Source organism: Toxotes jaculatrix, chromosome 12 (genome assembly GCF_017976425.1).
Source record: "Toxotes jaculatrix isolate fToxJac2 chromosome 12, fToxJac2.pri, whole genome shotgun sequence".
Classification (NCBI taxonomy): Eukaryota; Metazoa; Chordata; class Actinopteri; family Toxotidae; genus Toxotes; species Toxotes jaculatrix.
The window spans coordinates 2,134,893-2,153,275 of NC_054405.1; the positions used below are offsets into that span (position 1 = coordinate 2,134,893).

The 18,383-nt window shown below is 41.3% G+C and overlaps 1 long non-coding RNA gene across 1 annotated transcript; it reads right to left on the reverse strand.

Moving 5' to 3' along the window:
* Nucleotides 1-16,881: 16,881 nt before the first annotated feature.
* Nucleotides 16,882-18,383, reverse strand: LOC121190914. The gene is made up of 3 exons (XR_005895041.1): nucleotides 18,361-18,383; nucleotides 18,130-18,245; nucleotides 16,882-16,920 (listed from the first exon to the last, which is right to left on the reverse strand). It is a non-coding gene; the product is annotated as an uncharacterized LOC121190914 (long non-coding RNA).

Below are 18,383 nucleotides of genomic sequence, written 5' to 3' on the forward strand. Positions count from 1 at the left end.
TATAGGGCGGCCTGCTTGGCCTGGTTGGCAGTTCAGCCTTGAACGTTTCCAGTTTGTCTCTTTTTCTTGTACTATATGGACACAAGGCTCATTTTTTAACACAGCATAGTCTGAATTTTTTATTTGTCACCTTTCTGTTCAGGGCTAGTTCAGGTTTCCCTCCTCCTTCCTTTTGTATCCTGTATGTCCCCTGCCTTGTGTGTATTGTTTGTCCTCGTTTGTCTGTTTGGTCGGTGGTGGTGTGTGTGTGTGTGTGTGGCTCTCTTGCCAGGATTGAGTGTGGGGACGTCACGTTCTCAACCAGTAATTGACACAGCTGTTCTGAGTCCATCATCAGCCTTCTATCTTCCACTCATGATTTAAGCTGGCTCCTCAGTCCTGTCGTCGCCAGTTCGTCTGACCACGTCTACGGTAGACACGTTGGCTCTGAAACACTTACTAAGTTACTTACCTGTGTTTTGGATTCCCGTCGTAATTCTTGTACTCATCTTGTCCTCCCTCTGTTCCTGTAGGATCACCTGTCCATTCTCCACTGCCAGGATAATCATTCCCGGACACCTGCTCCCCCCCCTCCATCAAGCATTCCACCCATTACCTTCTACCTGCAACGGACTTTGCCTTGCCTCAGCCTCCTAAATCTATTCAATATCCCATATATACATTGTATGTTTATTTTTGTTACAAACAACCCGTCCATCTGTAACTTCCTGTATTGTTCACTTTATTGCTCTGCTTGCTAAAAAAAAAAAAGAAGGGATTTTAAATCTCAGTGGGTTTAAATGATTGAAAATAGTTCTATTAGTTTCAGAGACTTGCAGTTAATACCCACTCTGTTTTCCTGTTTCAGTCGTTCTCTCTCATCTTTTCTTGGAAACCTTCATTTTTGCTTCCTCAGTGTTAAAAGCCAACACCTGGAAGTCACTCTTTAGTGCCTCACTGATCTGAAACAAGGACAATAAAAACATACAGTGGGTACGGAAAGTGTTCCCATTTGCTAAAATCATTAGCATGGTCATCAAAGTTCATTTTTTCCCTCATTAATGTACACACAGGCCCCCATATTGACAGAGAAACACAAAATTGTGGAAATTTTTGCAGATTTATTAAAAAAGAAAAACTGAAATGTCACACGGCCATAAGTGTTCAGACCCTTTGCTCAGTATTTAGCAGAAGCACGCTTTTGAGCTAATGGCAACAAAGAGTGAAAAATCTAAGGGGGTCTGAATACTTTCCATACCCACTGTAAGCTCATTATTTCAGATTTATTCATACAAAAGTCAGTTATCACCATGGGTCTAAAAAAGCTACAGTGACAGATGCAAATAATGACTGGACCATACAGAAAAACATGTGTTTCTATCACATTAACCTGCAGCTCTTTCTTTCCAACACTGATGCATATCATATCATATCAGTATAGGTGAGTGAAGTCTGTCGCGTTCAACAACATGATACTAGGAAGTCAAAGTGGAAGCACTGGGATCTAAAATCATTCTGGGACGGATGTGACTTCTCTCTGTTAGTTTCAACAACATAGTGTCCCAGTGTTCAGAATAAAATCCATAAATAAATGAAGACATTTTCAACAGCTAACTGTTGTTGTGAAGACATTTGAGTCGCAAGGACTTTTGATATGTATTTTACAAGTAAATTAAGATATATACAAACGAAGTATTAACATTTATACAAAACCTTGCAGTTTATAAAATGAGTAAAAATAGTTCTATGCAGCTGAATAAAATATTTAAATGCTGCCTTCACATTACCTACTTTTACTTTGATAATTAAAGAACATTTTGCTGACAATGCTACAGACTTTCACTTAAGTAACATCAGCTGCTAACAGTAATGTAAAAGACAGTTTACATGGCATTTGTTCATCACACAGGTGACACAGGTCCAACATAATGCCTGTCAGTCAGAGCAAGGTAAAGAGACTGAAACATATTTAATTAGAACGTTCATCAGGACTAAAGAATAAGAAGTATGGTGAATAATAATATATGTCTTGTGTACTTTGTACAGCAGACACATAATGATGCCTCAACTTACTGCATAACTATGAACCTCCAAGATCTGCAAGACAGAAAAAAATAATGTGGAAATTAGCTGCAATTCTCCATCACACCACATGATGGAGCTGATTAATCTGATTTATCACTTTGGGTTCAGCATCTGTGAATGAATAAAAAAAGACAAAGTCCAGGTGGAGGGTGGAGGAGGTGGAGGAGTCTCAGTGTGTCTGCAGAGACTGTGTAGAAGGACAGAGCAGCAGCAGAGCAGTCCAGATACACTGATGATTCTCTTTCAGATCCAGAGGAACACACAGGGATGATGGTGGACTTGACAGTGGAGCTGTTCTCAGAGCAGTTCAGACTGCAGCACTGAGAGTCTTCTCCACTTCTTCTGGTTCCTCTGTCAGTCACTGCTGGATGAAGCTCTCCTCTCCACTCTACCTCCCAGTAACATGGACCAATCAGAGCCTCTCTACACACAAGCTGCTGCTGCTTCAACCTCTCTGGATCATCAGGACACAGCTCGTCCTCTCTCAGCACACACACCGTCCTCTTCACTCTCTCCTTTAGAAAGATCCCAGCCTCCATCTGTTGAGAGAAGAAGACAGACAACAGAGGAGATAAATCAGTGTTTACAGAGACTCACTTCATCAGCTGTCAGTCACTGATGCAGCACATCCAGTATAAAGAGCAGCAGGGACTTCAGTCCTGTTCAGAGCAGAAGTGGAGCAGCTGTGTAGTGTAGCAGCTTCCTCTCAGCTCTCATGTTAACGTATTGGAGTGAAGACACTGAGCTGGAAGCTCACACACCTGCAGAGACTTTTAGCATCAAGTCTGTTTACTCTGAACATTTCACTCAAGTCCACAGTGGAAATAAACTGCTGAGTCATGAAGCTTCATTACTGCACAAACAGTTTAGTGATGGATTCACTGCTGTTACATGTCAACTCATGTTCCATTTAAAGAAAGAGTCTGTGTGTTGATGAACATCTGATCTGCTTCTGAAATATCAGCTGACAAATAAACATGGAGGCTGTCACTGAAAGTATCTGACAGATGGACAGATATACAGATGTGATCACTGGACTTCAGCAGAGGTTCTGCTCTGTATCAGACCACATGCTGACAACATGTCATGATGCTTCTCTGAAATCAGAGCCAGTGATTTGCAGGCTGCAGTCAGACTGATCTCAGAGCTGTGACAAAGATCAAACTCATCAATTCTTTACTGTTGAAATGAGACAATAAACAGTCTCAGATTAGATACGATGGTAGGACAGTTGGACCAATGAGGACAACTGTCTCTACACATCCTGTGAGGCTGTCAGCTGTGATCCAGCTTTATTTCCTGTTGACATGAACACAACAACAACAGACAGTTAGCTGTCCTCTGCGTCTCTGTCTTTCTGTCCCATCCTGAGGCCTGTCCCCGTTCTCCTCTCACAGCTTCAATGAGGAAAGCAGCCACTGAGAAGGTTGGAGGTTTACAGGAGACACTGGATCTTTGCTTTGATATGAACTGTGTTTAGTACAATACAGCTGAAAGCAGCATGGACTGACTCCAACCCTCTACTGACCTCAGAGTCTCCAGTCCACAGTCTGGACTCTGCAGAAAACCACACAGATGCTTCACTCCTGAATCCTGCAGGTTGTTTGCACTCAGGTCCAGGTGTCTCAGATGGGAGGGGTTGGACTTCAGAGCTGAGGCCAGAGAAGCACAGCTGATCTCTGACAACCTGCAGTGAATCAACCTGAATAAAGAATAAAAGATGTGAGTTTAGGAGACAAAGTTCCTGCTTGAAAGCGTTGAGTGTTTCATCATCTGTTCAGAGCTGAAGAAGGTTGAGAATGTACAAGTTTGGAAAATGGAAACTCCAAACACCTGAACCAACAGGATGCAGCTTAAAAACAGTCAGATACTAAAAGTCAAACACAGCTCTCATTAACTTCAGTCACTATAAACATCACAGATCATAAAGCAAAGAGTGAAGAAACATTTCTTTCTGTCTTAATGTGGAATATTTGCTTTGTATGTGAAGAAATATAAAAGTCAACTGAAGGTGAAGATGAAATTGTTCCAAAGTAAAGAGTCAATTAGCAAGTGTTGGATTTTGAATCTTCATTCAATGAGTTTGAAATATGAAGCTGAACAAGATGCTCAGTGTGGATCAGCATCAAATCTCTGAGCTCAAATCTCCTTCAAAAAGTCCCACATTCACACTCAGGTTTAACAGTTTGGAAGAAAGTTTTCAAAGTGTTCACTAAGGTTTCAAATCAAATCTTTCATATTGTGTGAAATAATAGTTTGAGCCTTTGATGTTTTGAGTGTGACTGAAGTTTGTGTTGAGAGTTTGAGAAGCTGCAGACATTCAGCACATGTGCAGTGTGTTGAATGAGACATTTCATCACATTCCAGTCATGTGTCTTTGGTCCAAAGCAAGTTCAGCTTCATCCAACACTCTCTGCTCACACATTTGAATCTGCTGGTCCAGCATTGCATTCTGGGATTCCTGGCCCCACCTTCCTGGTGGCTGTCAGCTTAGGGGGGGTCTGTGTCCCACAGTTTGTGTCCTTGTGACAAAGACACAGTGGGACGTTGCCACCCAGTGGGCTCAGTGATTGGTCGGCTGTGTGGAGCTGAGAGAGGAGCCAGGGTTTGAACTTCTCTCTCTGCTCTGTTTTCATTGGTTCCACAAATATTTGTGTCCCTGTTCAGCTCAGCAGCTGAGTGTAGCTCTATGAATGTCTTCAGGAGACACTGTGTGAAAATGTCCTCTCCGTATTTAAACCATGGTGACGTGTCCTCTCTGTGACAGCAGGCTTTTCACTGTGCCTGTGAGTGAGGCCATTGGGAGCAGCTATGAACACTTGTGCCTTCAGACCTGCTCACACGTGTTGTACAGATCAGTTCTTGTCAAACATCCTGATCTCACTGAGACTTTGTGAATAACACAAGCTCAACTCAGTCAAACTGCTGACACTGTCAATGTGGACTGTAAGAGTCAGAATCCAAATCATTTTCAAAGCTTTAAAAATCACTTTGAAAATCAGAGTCAGCACTTTCACAACTTCCTTTCAACCATTTCACACTTTGAATGTTAGAAATTCTGAAGGAGATTTGACCTAATAAATACTGAATAAAGCACAACTTTCACATCATATTCATCTCAGCACACAAGTAAACAATGGAGTCTGACCTCAGAGTCTCCAGTCCACAGTCTGGACTCTGCAGAAAACCACACAGATCCTTCACTCCTGAATCCTGCAGGTCGTTTTCATTCAGGTCCAGGTGTCTCAGATGGGAGGGGTTGGACTTCAGAGCTGAGGCCAGAGAAGCACAGCTGATCTCTGACAAACTGCAGCGACTCAAACTGAATAAAGAATAAAAGATGTGAGTTTAGGAGACAAAGTTCCTGCTTGAAAGCGTTGAGTGTTTCATCATCTGTTCAGAGCTGAAGAAGGTTGAGAATGTACAAGTTTGGAAAATGGAAACTCCAAACACCTGAACCAACAGGATGCAGCTTAAAAACAGTCAGATACTAAAAGTCAAACACAGCTCTCATTAATATTAATGACAACATGCTGCTGCTTCAATAAAGACATAGTGACTTCAGCTCTTAAACTCTTCCAGCTCCACCAGTGGCTCCATCTATACAAACTCATGTTGTTGACATTTGTTTCAGATTCTACTAAAGATCCTAAAGTTTTGACAGAGAACAAACATGTCAGGCTGAAGTTTGGAGGAAAGTCAACAAATGATTGAGACAAAATGGAAAAGATTTTCACTTCATGTAACGGTGACGACATTTAACAAACATGCTGAGTTTGCTCTGAATATCTGAGTCACTTTGACTTTAGTCTCATCACTTTCTAGTCGTGTTGGAAGAAGAAAATACTGAATATATATTTGTTGATGTAAGTGTGGAAAAAACTTGGATGTGATTTAAAGAGTGAAGCTTTTTTCTTGTTAAATGAAGCTTTGAAATCTGTAGCTCAACATTGCTCTGCCACAGTCAGTGGACTAAACCACAGAAGAAGAATACAGACTTTACCATGAAGATCCTCAGTGTGGATCAGTATAATATCAGTGTGATGTCTGCACTTTACTGTCAGCACAACTTTCACATCATACTCATCTCAGCACACAAGTAAACAATGGAGTCTGACCTCAGAGTCTCCAGTCCACAGTCTGGACTCTGCAGAAAACCACACAGATCCTTCACTCCTGAATCCTGCACGTTGTTGTAACTCAGGTCCAGGTGTCTCAGATGGGAGGGGTTGGACTTCAGAGCTGAGGCCAGAGAAGCACAGCTGATCTCTGACAAACTGCAGGAACTCAACCTGAATAAAGAATAAAAGATGTGAGTTTAGGAGACAAAGTTCCTGCTTGAAAGCGTTGAGTGTTTCATCATCTGTTCAGAGCTGAAGAAGGTTGAGAATGTACAAGTTTGGAAAATGGAAACTCCAAACACCTGAACCAACAGGATGCAGCTTAAAAACAGTCAGATACTAAAAGTCAAACACAGCTCTCATTAACTTCAGTCACTATAAACATCACAGATCATAAAGCAAAGAGTGAAGAAACATTTCTTTCTGTCTTAATGTGGAATATTTGCTTTGTATGTGAAGAAATATAAAAGTCAACTGAAGGTGAAGATGAAATTGTTCCAAAGTAAAGAGTCAATTAGCAAGTGTTGGATTTTGAATCTTCATTCAATGAGTTTGAAATATGAAGCTGAACAAGATGCTCAGTGTGGATCAGCATCAAATCTCTGAGCTCAAATCTCCTTCAAAAAGTCCCACATTCACACTCAGGTTTAACAGTTTGGAAGAAAGTTTTCAAAGTGTTCACTAAGGTTTCAAATGAAATCTTTCATATTGTGTGAAATAATAGTTTGAGCCTTTGATGTTTTGAGTGTGACTGAAGTTTGTGTTGAGAGTTTGAGAAGCTGCAGACATTCAGCACATGTGCAGTGTGTTGAATGAGACATTTCATCACATTCCAGTCATGTGTCTTTGGTCCAAAGCAAGTTCAGCTTCATCCAACACTCTCTGCTCACACATTTGAATCTGCTGTTCCAGCATTGCATTCTGGGATTCCTGGCCCCACCTTCTTGGTGGCTGTCAGCTTAGGGGGGGTCTGTGTCCCACAGTTTGTGTCCCTGTGACAAAGACACAGTGGGACGTTGACACCCAGTGGGCTCAGTGATTGGTCGGCTGTGTGGAGCTGAGAAAGGAGCCAGGGTTTGAACTTCTCTCTCTGCTCTGTTTTCATTGGTTCCACAAATATTTGTGTCCCTGTTCAGCTCAGCAGCTGAGTGTAGCTCTATGAATGTCTTCAGGAGACACTGTGTGAAAATGTCCTCTCCGTATTTAAACCATGGTGACGTGTCCTCTCTGTGACAGCAGGCTTTTCACTGTGCCTGTGAGTGAGGCCATTGGGAGCAGCTATGAACACTTGTACCTTCAGACCTGCTCACACGTGTTGTACAGATCAGTTCTTGTCAAACATCCTGATCTCAATGAGACTTTGTGAATAACACAAGCTCAACTCAGTCAAACTGCTGACACTGTCAATGTGGACTGTAAGAGTCAGAATCCAAATCATTTTCAAAGCTTTAAAAATCACTTTGAAAATCAGAGTCAGCACTTTCACAACTTCCTTTCAACCATTTCACACTTTGAATGTTAGAAATTCTGAAAGAGATTTGACCTAATAAATACTGAATAAAGCACAACTTTCACAACAAATTCATCTCAGCACACAAGTAAACAATGGAGTCTGACCTCAGAGTCTCCAGTCCACAGTCTGGACTCTGCAGAAAACCACACAGATGCTTCAGGCCTGAATCCTGCAGGTTCCCGTTGTCACTCAGGTCCAGGTGTCTCAGATGGGAGGGGTTGGACTTCAGAGCTGAGACCAGAGAAGCACAGCTGATCTCTGACAACCTGCAGCAACTCAACCTGAATAAAGAATAAAAGATGTGAGTTTAGGAGACAAAGTTCCTGCTTGAAAGCGTTGAGTGTTTCATCATCTGTTCAGAGCTGAAGAAGGTTGAGAATGTACAAGTTTGGAAAATGGAAACTCCAAACACCTGAACCAACAGGATGCAGCTTAAAAACAGTCAGATACTAAAAGTCAAACACAGCTCTCATTAACTTCAGTCACTATAAACATCACAGATCATAAAGCAAAGAGTGAAGAAACATTTCTTTCTGTCTTAATGTGGAATATTTGCTTTGTATGTGAAGAAATATAAAAGTCAACTGAAGGTGAAGATGAAATTGTTCCAAAGTAAAGAGTCAATTAGCAAGTGTTGGATTTTGAATCTTCATTCAATGAGTTTGAAATATGAAGCTGAACAAGATGCTCAGTGTGGATCAGCATCAAATCTCTGAGCTCAAATCTCCTTCAAAAAGTCCCACATTCACACTCAGGTTTAACAGTTTGGAAGAAAGTTTTCAAAGTGTTCACTAAGGTTTCAAATCAAATCTTTCATATTGTGTGAAATAATAGTTTGAGCCTTTGATGTTTTGAGTGTGACTGAAGTTTGTGTTGAGAGTTTGAGAAGCTGCAGACATTCAGCACATGTGCAGTGTGTTGAATGAGACATTTCATCACATTCCAGTCATGTGTCTTTGGTCCAAAGCAAGTTCAGCTTCATCCAACACTCTCTGCTCACACATTTGAATCTGCTGGTCCAGCATTGCATTCTGGGATTCCTGGCCCCACCTTCCTGGTGGCTGTCAGCGTCCCACAGTTTGTGTCCCTGTGACAAAGACACAGTGGGACGTTGACACCCAGTGGGCTCAGTGATTGGTCGGCTGTGTGGAGCTGAGAGAGGAGCCAGGGTTTGAACTTCTCTCTCTGCTCTGTTTTCATTGGATCCACAAATATTTGTGTCCCTGTTCAGCTCAGCAGCTGAGTGTAGCTCTATGAATGTCTTCAGGAGACACTGTGTGAAAATGTCCTCTCCGTATTTAAACCATGGTGACGTGTCCTCTCTGTGACAGCAGGCTTTTCACTGTGCCTGTGAGTGAGGCCATTGGGAGCAGCTATGAACACTTGTGCCTTCAGACCTGCTCACACGTGTTGTACAGATCAGTTCTTGTCAAACATCCTGATCTCAATGAGACTTTGTGAATAACACAAGCTCAACTCAGTCAAACTGCTGACACTGTCAATGTGGACTGTAAGAGTCAGAATCCAAATCATTTTCAAAGCTTTAAAAAATCACTTTGAAAATCAGAGTCAGCACTTTCACTACTTCCTTTCAACCATTTCACACTTTGAATGTTAGAAATTCTGAAGGAGATTTGACCTAATAAATACTGAATAAAGCACAACTTTCACATCATATTCATCTCAGCACACAAGTAAACAATGGAGTCTGACCTCAGAGTCTCCAGTCCACAGTCTGGACTCTGCAGAAAACCACACAGATCCTTCACTCCTGAATCCTGCAGGTCGTTTTCACTCAGGTCCAGGTGTCTCAGATGGGAGGGGTTGGACTTCAGAGCTGAGGCCAGAGAAGCACAGCTGATCTCTGACAACCTGCAGAAACTCAACCTGAATAAAGAATAAAAGATGTGAGTTTAGGAGACAAAGTTCCTGCTTGAAAGCGTTGAGTGTTTCATCATCTGTTCAGAGCTGAAGAAGGTTGAGAGTGTACAAGTTTGGAAAATGGAAACTCCAAACACCTGAACCAACAGGATGCAGCTTAAAAACAGTCAGATACTAAAAGTCAAACACAGCTCTCATTAACTTCAGTCACTATAAACATCACAGATCATAAAGCAAAGAGTGAAGAAACATTTCTTTCTGTCTCTCAGTCTGACCTCAGAGTCTCCAGTCCACAGTGTGGACTCTCCAGAAAACCACACAGCAGCTTCACTCCTGAACCCTGCAGCTTGTTGTTACTCAGGTCCAGGTGTCTCAGGTGGGAGGGGTTGGACTTCAGAGCTGAGGCCAGAGAAGCACAGCTGATCTCTGACAAACTGCAGTAACTCAATCTGAATAAAGAATAAATCATGAGGATAAAAATCATTTCTAATCCAATCAGATATGTCCTGATCAATGAGCTTTCACTAACATGAGTAGAGGGACTTTGTCCTTCTCTTATTGTGGATCATCATAATGTCAGCCTTCTACACACATCATCCAAATGTCACCACAACATTCATACAACTATTCATGTCAACACAGATTCATAACATGCTGCTGAGCTCAGTCAAGTCTGGAATTAGAAGATAAAGATCAAATCAGACATGTTGGACTAAAAACTGACTTTGATTCACCACTGAAATGGATCAAACTTCAAATGTTCAGTCCTGATCCAGGAAAAATGTCTTGCTTGGTGATCACATGACCCAAAATGAAAAGAAAAGCTAGAAATAATTTACAATTGATAACATCAGACCAAGGATATAATGTAGATAAGTACAACAATTATTTTGAAGTTTCTTAATTAGTAACAAATTATTATGAGAGTGTGATGCATGTTAAAAAAGTAAGAGTGAATTAACTCTTTCAGTTTCCAAAGCAGAAAGGAGAAAAGCAGTTAACTTCTTATAGGCTCAGTCTGACTGAGATGTTCATTTATAATCATATGAAATCTTTAAGTGTGTGGACAGTTTTTCTAACAGACATCAGAGGATTTAGTTTTAATCAACAATTCTCACCACAAAGTCTCCTCATGTTATTCTGAGCTGCAGTGATGCAATAAGTGTAAAACCATCAACAGTGTCAGGAATTCTGTCAGATTAAAGAATCTTTGTTCACTTCAAATGAAACTAGAATATTTATTATGTTGTTATTTAGTGATAAACTCTCCTTCTGTTTGTTTTAAAACCAGAGTGAACACATGGAAAACCTAAAACAGAAAAATGATTCAACTCATCTAGAAAAAAAAAAAAATCTGTTGCTCTTTATTTTTTTGCCATTTTGTTATAAACACTTTTGTCCCATTTGGGATCCTGTAGTTAGGATGATTCCATCTTTTCCAGTGATCTGATTGGTCAATATTCAGGCTGTTGACAGGTTTTGATCTGATCCTCTGAAGTTTACCTGCTCCAGAGCAGGTTAGCTGTGCAGCATAAGTTACCATGGTGATGTAACCTGTTCACAAGTGAACCACCTTGGTAATTCTGAAAACCCAGAGTTAAACCTGAAGTTACCGGGCTAATCCCAAATCCTGATTCACAGTACAGGTCTCTGATCAGCTCAGGAAATCTACAACTAAACCCATGTTAAAGTGAAGAGAAAGTATTTTAATCCCAAAGATGCTGATTTAATAAAGTTTGTACTTAGATGATAAATATCAACTCAGATGAGGACGAATAAAATCTTCTTCATTGTTGAAGTTTTTACATGACCTTCTGCTTTATGAACTTTGTAGCTGAATAGGTTTTTGTAATTAAATGTGAGGGTTGAGTTAGGCTTAGAGGCCTGGCTGGCTTAGGTTTGTAACTCCACCCATTAATGGGTAGGAATAGATATGCCTGTCTTTAAAAGCCCAGGTGAGGGTGCAGCACTTCTTATAATTACTTCTTAGAATATTTATAATTGTTTTTATTTTTAGGTAGAGGTTCAGCCTGTGGGGAGTAGTTTGCAGGGTACACACTCTGCATGCTGTGTGCTAATATAAATGGTGGTGGTCACATCGTCGTGTCTTGAATTTTCTCATGTGCAGTGCAGTGTTTGTACACTTGCAGTGTTTGAAGTGTCTTCTAGTGGGACCAGCACCAGGTGAGCACATGGTGTGAGAATAAGCAGGTTGTGATAGAATCTCCCCACAGTGAGGACTCTACCCTTGTTTTAAACTTTTATTGTTGTATTCAGTTGGTGCTATCTACTGTAGGTTATTTCAATATTGTAGAATAAAGTCTATCATTTGTACTTACCTGAGTGCTTTTGTTCTTTCAGGCCTGTTAGTTCTCAACACTTCCTGTCTTAATTATCTAGGTTTAAATCAATTTGTTTGAATGCATGTCTGCTGCTCTTCCTTTTAGTTATGTGTGTCACCACTCATTATCAGTAAGTTATATTACTTTGAGGTTTATAATTTCAACTCCTCAGACCTCTCTACACTCTGAGTTGGGTCACATAAAGTGAAATGAAGTGAAACTGAAGGAATAATTCTTAGTCTGAGATAAGAAAAAGTCACAATATGGAACAAAAATTATTTCAAATCTCATTCATTCATTCATTCATTCAAGATATATGGATTCAAGTTCTAGATGAAGACAAACCAGGTTCAGTTGTGGATTAAAGATATAAGATCTACAACAGTAACAGACAGTGAACTGACCTCAGAGTCTCCAGTCTACAGTGTGGACTCTCCAGAAAACCACACAGCAGCTTCACTCCTGAATCCTGCAGCTCGTTGTTGTACCTCAGGTCCAGGTGTCTCAGATGGGAGGGGTTGGACTTCAGAGCTGAGGCCAGAGAAGCACAGCTGATCTCTGACAAACTGCAGGAACTCAATCTGAATAAAGAATAAATCATGTGGATAAAAATCATTTCTAATCCAATCAGATATGTCCTAATCAATGAGCGTTCACTAACATGAGTAGAGGGACTTTGTCCTTCTCTTATTGTGGATCACCATAATGTCAGCCTTCTACACACATCATCCAAATGTCACCACAACATTCATACAACTATTCATGTCAACACAGATTCATAACATGCTGCTGAGCTCAGTCAAGTCTGGAATTAGAAGATAAAGATCAAATCAGACATGTTGGACTCAAATCCTCTTCATCATTGAAGTTTTTACATGACCTTCTTCTTCCTGAACTTTGTGTCATTAAACAACATTAATGGATAAATTCACATTTCTTGACTTCAACCAACAGTCAGATGTCACACATTGATTTAAAGAGTCTTTGGTGGCAGTCGTCCTTTCTGTGGTCCACACTAACTGTGAAGTGGTCTCCTCCTAACACAACTACACTGTAAGAAATGACTTCATGAGTTCAGCTGTAGCTGAATGAAGCTGAAGGTGTTTCCTGATTCTACTCTCCTCTACACCAGGAGAGAAAACACCTGGTTCTGACTTATTTAACACAAAATATGGAAAGACTTTAAAGGAGCAGTGTGGAGGATTCAGGTTGATCTATTGGCAGAAATGGAAGATAATATTCATAATTATGTTTCAAGTAGAGTTTAATCATCTGAAAAGTGAATTTGTGAAAACAAAAAGACTCAATATAACATGAATAAATGAACAAATGAATGTAAAATGTAACAGTTACTAATAAACAGAAAAACTTAACAGCAATAATCACAACCAACTGAAAAATCTACATTTGACAAACACAACATTTAAAACATCTCCAGAAAAACACACAGCTGACCTAAAGATTATAAAACTATTATGAGAATAATGAGAATAATTTCATACTGTGTATATTTGAAAAACCTAAACTACTAATCTACACTGACTGATAATGTTAAAGATCATGTCTGGACTTACACAGCCTTTCTGCAGTTCCCCACAGCTGGGATCAGTCTCTGTCGTCCCTCCACTGATGTGTTGTACGTGTTCAGGTCCAACTCATCCAGAACCTCCTCTGACATCTGCAGAACGTAGGCCAGAGCTGAACAGTGGATCTCAGAGAGTCTCTTCTCTGATCTGTTCTCTGACTTCAGGAACTCTTGGATCTCCTGATGTACTGAGCGGTCGTTCATCTCCATCAGACAGAGGAAGATGTTGATGCTTCTGTCAGGAGAGATATCATCTCTGTTCATCTTCTTCAGGTTGTTGATGGCTCTCTGGATGATTTCTGGTCTGTTCTCTGTCTGACCCAGAAGGCCTCCTACGAGTCTCTGGTTGGACTCCAGAGACAGGCCATGAAGGAAGCGAACAAACAGGTCCAGGTGGCCATTTTTACTTTGGAGGGATTTCACCATGGCATCACTCAGGAGGACATCAAGTGATGGGTAGCTGCTATTGTTATTTCCAAAATGCTTAAAAGTCTTCCTGATAAAAAACTCTGGTTTTGAGTCCCAGTGTTTGTAGTCTTGTCCCAGGAAAGTCCTCAGCTCACTTGTCTTCCTCTCTGTGTAACAGTGGAACATGTAGACTGCAGCCAGAAACTCCTGAATGCTCAGATGAACAAAGCAGTAGACTGTTTCCTGGAAGATCACACTCTCTCTTTTAAAGATCTCTGTACAAACTCCTGAGTAAACCAAGGCCTCTGTGACATCAAGACCACACTGCTCCAGGTCTTCTTGGTAGAACATGATGTTTCCTTTCTCCAGATGTTCAAACGCCAGCCTTCCCAGCTTCAGAAGAACTTCCCTGTCAGCCTTCGTCAGCTCCTGTGGACTCGTCTCATGTCCCTCATCATACTTGTGCTTCTTACTCTTTGTCTGAACCAGCAGGAAGTGTGAGTACAGGTCAGTCAGGGTCTTGGGCAGCTCTCCTCTCTGCTCTGTGGTCAACATGTGCTCCAGAACTGTAGCAGAGATCCAGCAGAAGACCGGGATGTGGCACATGATGTGGAGGCTTCGTGAAGTCTTGATGTGGGAGATGATCCTTCTGGCCTGCTCCTCCTCTTTGAACCTCTTCCTGAAGTACTCCTCCTTCTGTGGGTCAGTGAACCCTCTGACCTCTGTCACCATGTCAACACACTCAGGAGGGATGTGATTGGCTGCTGCAGGTCGTGTGGTTATCCAGAGGCGAGCAGAGGGAAGCAGTTTCCCCCTGATGAGGTTTATCAGCAGCACATCCACTGAGGTGGACTCTGTAACATCAGTCAGGATCTCAGTGTTGTGGAAGTCCAGAGGAAGTCGACACTCATCCAGACCGTCAAAGATGAACAGAACCTGGACCTCTTCAAACCTGCAGAGTCCTGCTTCTTTGGTTTCAGTAAAGAACAGATGAACAAGTTCCACCAAGCTGAACTTTTTCTCTTTCAGCACATTCAGCTCTCTGAACGTGAATGGAAATGTGAAGTGTATGTCCTGGTTGGCTTTGTCTTCAGCCCAGTCCAGAGTCAACTTCTGTGTTAGGACTGTTTTCCCAATGCCAGCCACTCCCTTTGTCATCACTGTTCTGATTGGTCCATCTCTTCCAGGTGAGGCTTTAAAGATGTCTTCTTGTCTGATGCTTGTTTCTGGTCTGGCTGGTTTCCTGGATGCTGTTTCAATCTGTCTGACCTCATGTTCATCATTGACCTCTCCAGTCCCTCCCTCTGTGATGTAGAGCTCTGTGTAGATCTGATTCAGAAGGGTTGGGTTTCCTGGTTTAGAGATCCCCTCAAACATACACTGGAACTTCTTCTTCAGAGCAGATTTAAGTTTACGTTGACAAACTGCAGCATCATGTCCTGAATGAACAAACAAGAAACAACATCAATGACTGATTCATAAAGAAAACATGACATGTTCATCCCCCTAAAGAACACACATGAACATATGTCCCTCCATGTCTTGAGACGTTAGTAAATGTCCCATTTGTCCATCATGTTGAATCTTTAGAGAAATCCTCTTACTGCTGTGCAGACAGTCAGCCAGCTCCTCCTGCTTCATTCTCCTCAGGAAGTTCACTGTGATCTTCACAAAAGCCTCTCTGCTGCTCCACCTCTGCTCTTCATCCTCACCGTCCAACACCTCTTCATCCTCCCTCTGACTCTCTGAGCATTCTGGGTAATCTGGACTCACAACCTTCTGGATCTTCTTCAGCTCCTTCTTCACAAAAGTGACAATGTTCTCCTCCAGCAGCTGGAACAGAAAACTATATGAATGACACAATCAAAGTAAAACCATGGAGCCAAACATCAGATCCATGTTGGACACACTGACAATCCACTGCTCTAAAAAGTGCAGCATGGAGATTATTGTCAACACAATAGATGTCAAAGTAGTTGTTGTCCATGTACAGACCATAAATATGGAGTCCAGGTGTGTTTGATGCTGCTGGGCAGACTGAGCACTGGGAACCTCTGAGCTCTCCTGGCCCACTCTGTGGAGGAATCATGAAGAATTAGCTCACATTATGTTTGCAGCATCTGTGAGTGTTTTATGCTTTGTACACAAACAACAGCTGCTTTTATGTTCTGTGGTGACTGTCCTGATTAAAGCAAACACTACTGTGCTGTGACATTCTCAATGAGAGGAAACAAGCAATCAGTTCTTTACCTCATGACCTAGAGTCATCACAACAAGTCCACCTTTTAAATGATGAGTTTTAAGGACTCACACTGGGTTTGACAGAAGTCTCACCTCTGCTACAGGACACTAACACAAACACTGGAACTGGATAGGTGCTGAGTTACAGGGACTTTTAGTTCTGATCTGAATGACACATATAAGAACATAAGAAGTGCTTTTCTTGAAAAGAGAAACATCAACTTTGCCACTAAAGCCTGTGTTTCAGCCTGATCATGTTCATATACTGTGTCATTCATGAAGCCTGGAGACAAAACACAATCACTTCATCTTTCATAGAAGACCAGTTATACAGGACAGCTGTCTGATACATTTTAAACTCAGCTGCAGCTCACTTCTTTGCAGCAGAGGGAGGCTGTCCTTTGAAATCAATGAGGCGACCCATTGACCAGTCACTCTTCATGGACACACAACTGGGCTCAGGTCCATGTTCAGGTCCAGGTCCAGCAGAGTCTGGTGTGTGCTGCTGCTCTGGCCTTCAACACAACACACACAGAGCTTTGAGTGTGAATAATGATGGTGCAGTGATGTGAGTGCTGAGCTCTGACATGGAGAAGAGTCATGGACAGTTAGAGATCCTCATCTCACCTCTGAGCTTTGGTCTGGATCTCATGGTCCCCACACAGACTGCTTTTAGGGGGAGGGGCTCCCTCCTCTCTGTCCTCACACTGATTCATGATGCTGAATTCACATCCACATCAGCTCACACACGCTTTCTACCTTCATCTGGAGAGAAAACACAAATCATTCATCTGCACATCAACTGAAATCACCCTCTCCATCATTTGTCCTGTAGAAATATCAGCTGCTCCTCCACTGATTGGCTCTTCTTTCCTCTTTCATATCAGTGTCAGTTGAATGCAGTCAGACAGCAGTGTGAGGCAGAGGAAGCTGCCATCAGCTGCTGTACTTCCACTGTCAGTCCACTAGATGGGGTCATGAAGCTGCAGTGAAGTGCAGAGCAGCACACAGGATCCAGGGACGAGCATTTCCATTCACTGACACACAGACAGACTGAGATCCACTGGTTTTATCTGACACAATCTAAAAATCCTGCTTTCTAATTTCACTTGAGTAAAAGTCCATGAGTGTAATCAGTAAAATATACTTCAACTGTCAAAAGTTAAAGTGCTGATCATGCAGAACAGACTCATTTGGTTTTTATTTCAAATCTTAATCTGAAAAGTAACTGTAGCTGTGAAATAAATGTAGTAAAACAGTGAAATATTTCCCTCTGGAAAGTTGTGAAGTCAAAGTATAAAGAAGCAGAAAATGGAAACACTGGAGTTTCAGTGCAGCACTGCAATAAAAGGACTGAGTTACTTTTCACTACAAAAGTATTAGATTCCAAACAACTTGTACGTGCTTTTCAAAATAAAAGACTGCAAAGCTTTTATTCAGTGAACATTCTGTATCTTCAAGAGACTAAAACCTTAACTTCAATTGTTTTCAGTGCACCTGCTTCTAATTTGCTTGTGGGATCTCCTTGTTGTATGTGTTGTATATATTTATGAGAGTGAACTTCATGTGTTTATGTGAATGTTCTGTATCGCGATTATCGTTTATTGTTTATCGTGTTTGCTGAATTATTGTATAACATGCCTCATGCTTCTGCCTCTTGGCCAGGTTGTCGTTGGAAATGAGAACTGGTTCTCAACTGACTTACCTGGTTAAATGAAGGTTAAATAAATAAATAAACATGAATGTCCTCTAAAGTTTCCAAGCTAATATTTCAGTTTGAGACTAACGACTGTTTCAAACCTCCTCCTGATTTCAACAAACTCCATCCAACTGTAAAACACTTTTAATAAACCAGTTTCTCCAGCTAAAATAACCAGAAGAACTAGTGACATCACTGTCAACATTTTCCACAAACTAGAGAAAACCATGTCCCTTTAATGAAGACAAATCAAACCAATCAAGAGCTCCACTTACTCAGTTATCGCATGAACTTCATCCCTCTGCAGCTCTCTCCTGTCAGTGTAGGAAAGGCTCTTAGTTCTTCACTTCAAGCTTCTTTTTCCTTAGCTTCTTGTGTGAGTGAACTTTAACTGACACACACAAAAAAAGCCGAAAAAAAAAACCCCACCATAAATCAATGGTCAGAAAATCCAGGTAACAACAGGGAGAGCTGACGAGTAAAACATTAAAACTGCTGACATTTACCTTCAGATGGAGAAAATCATCTG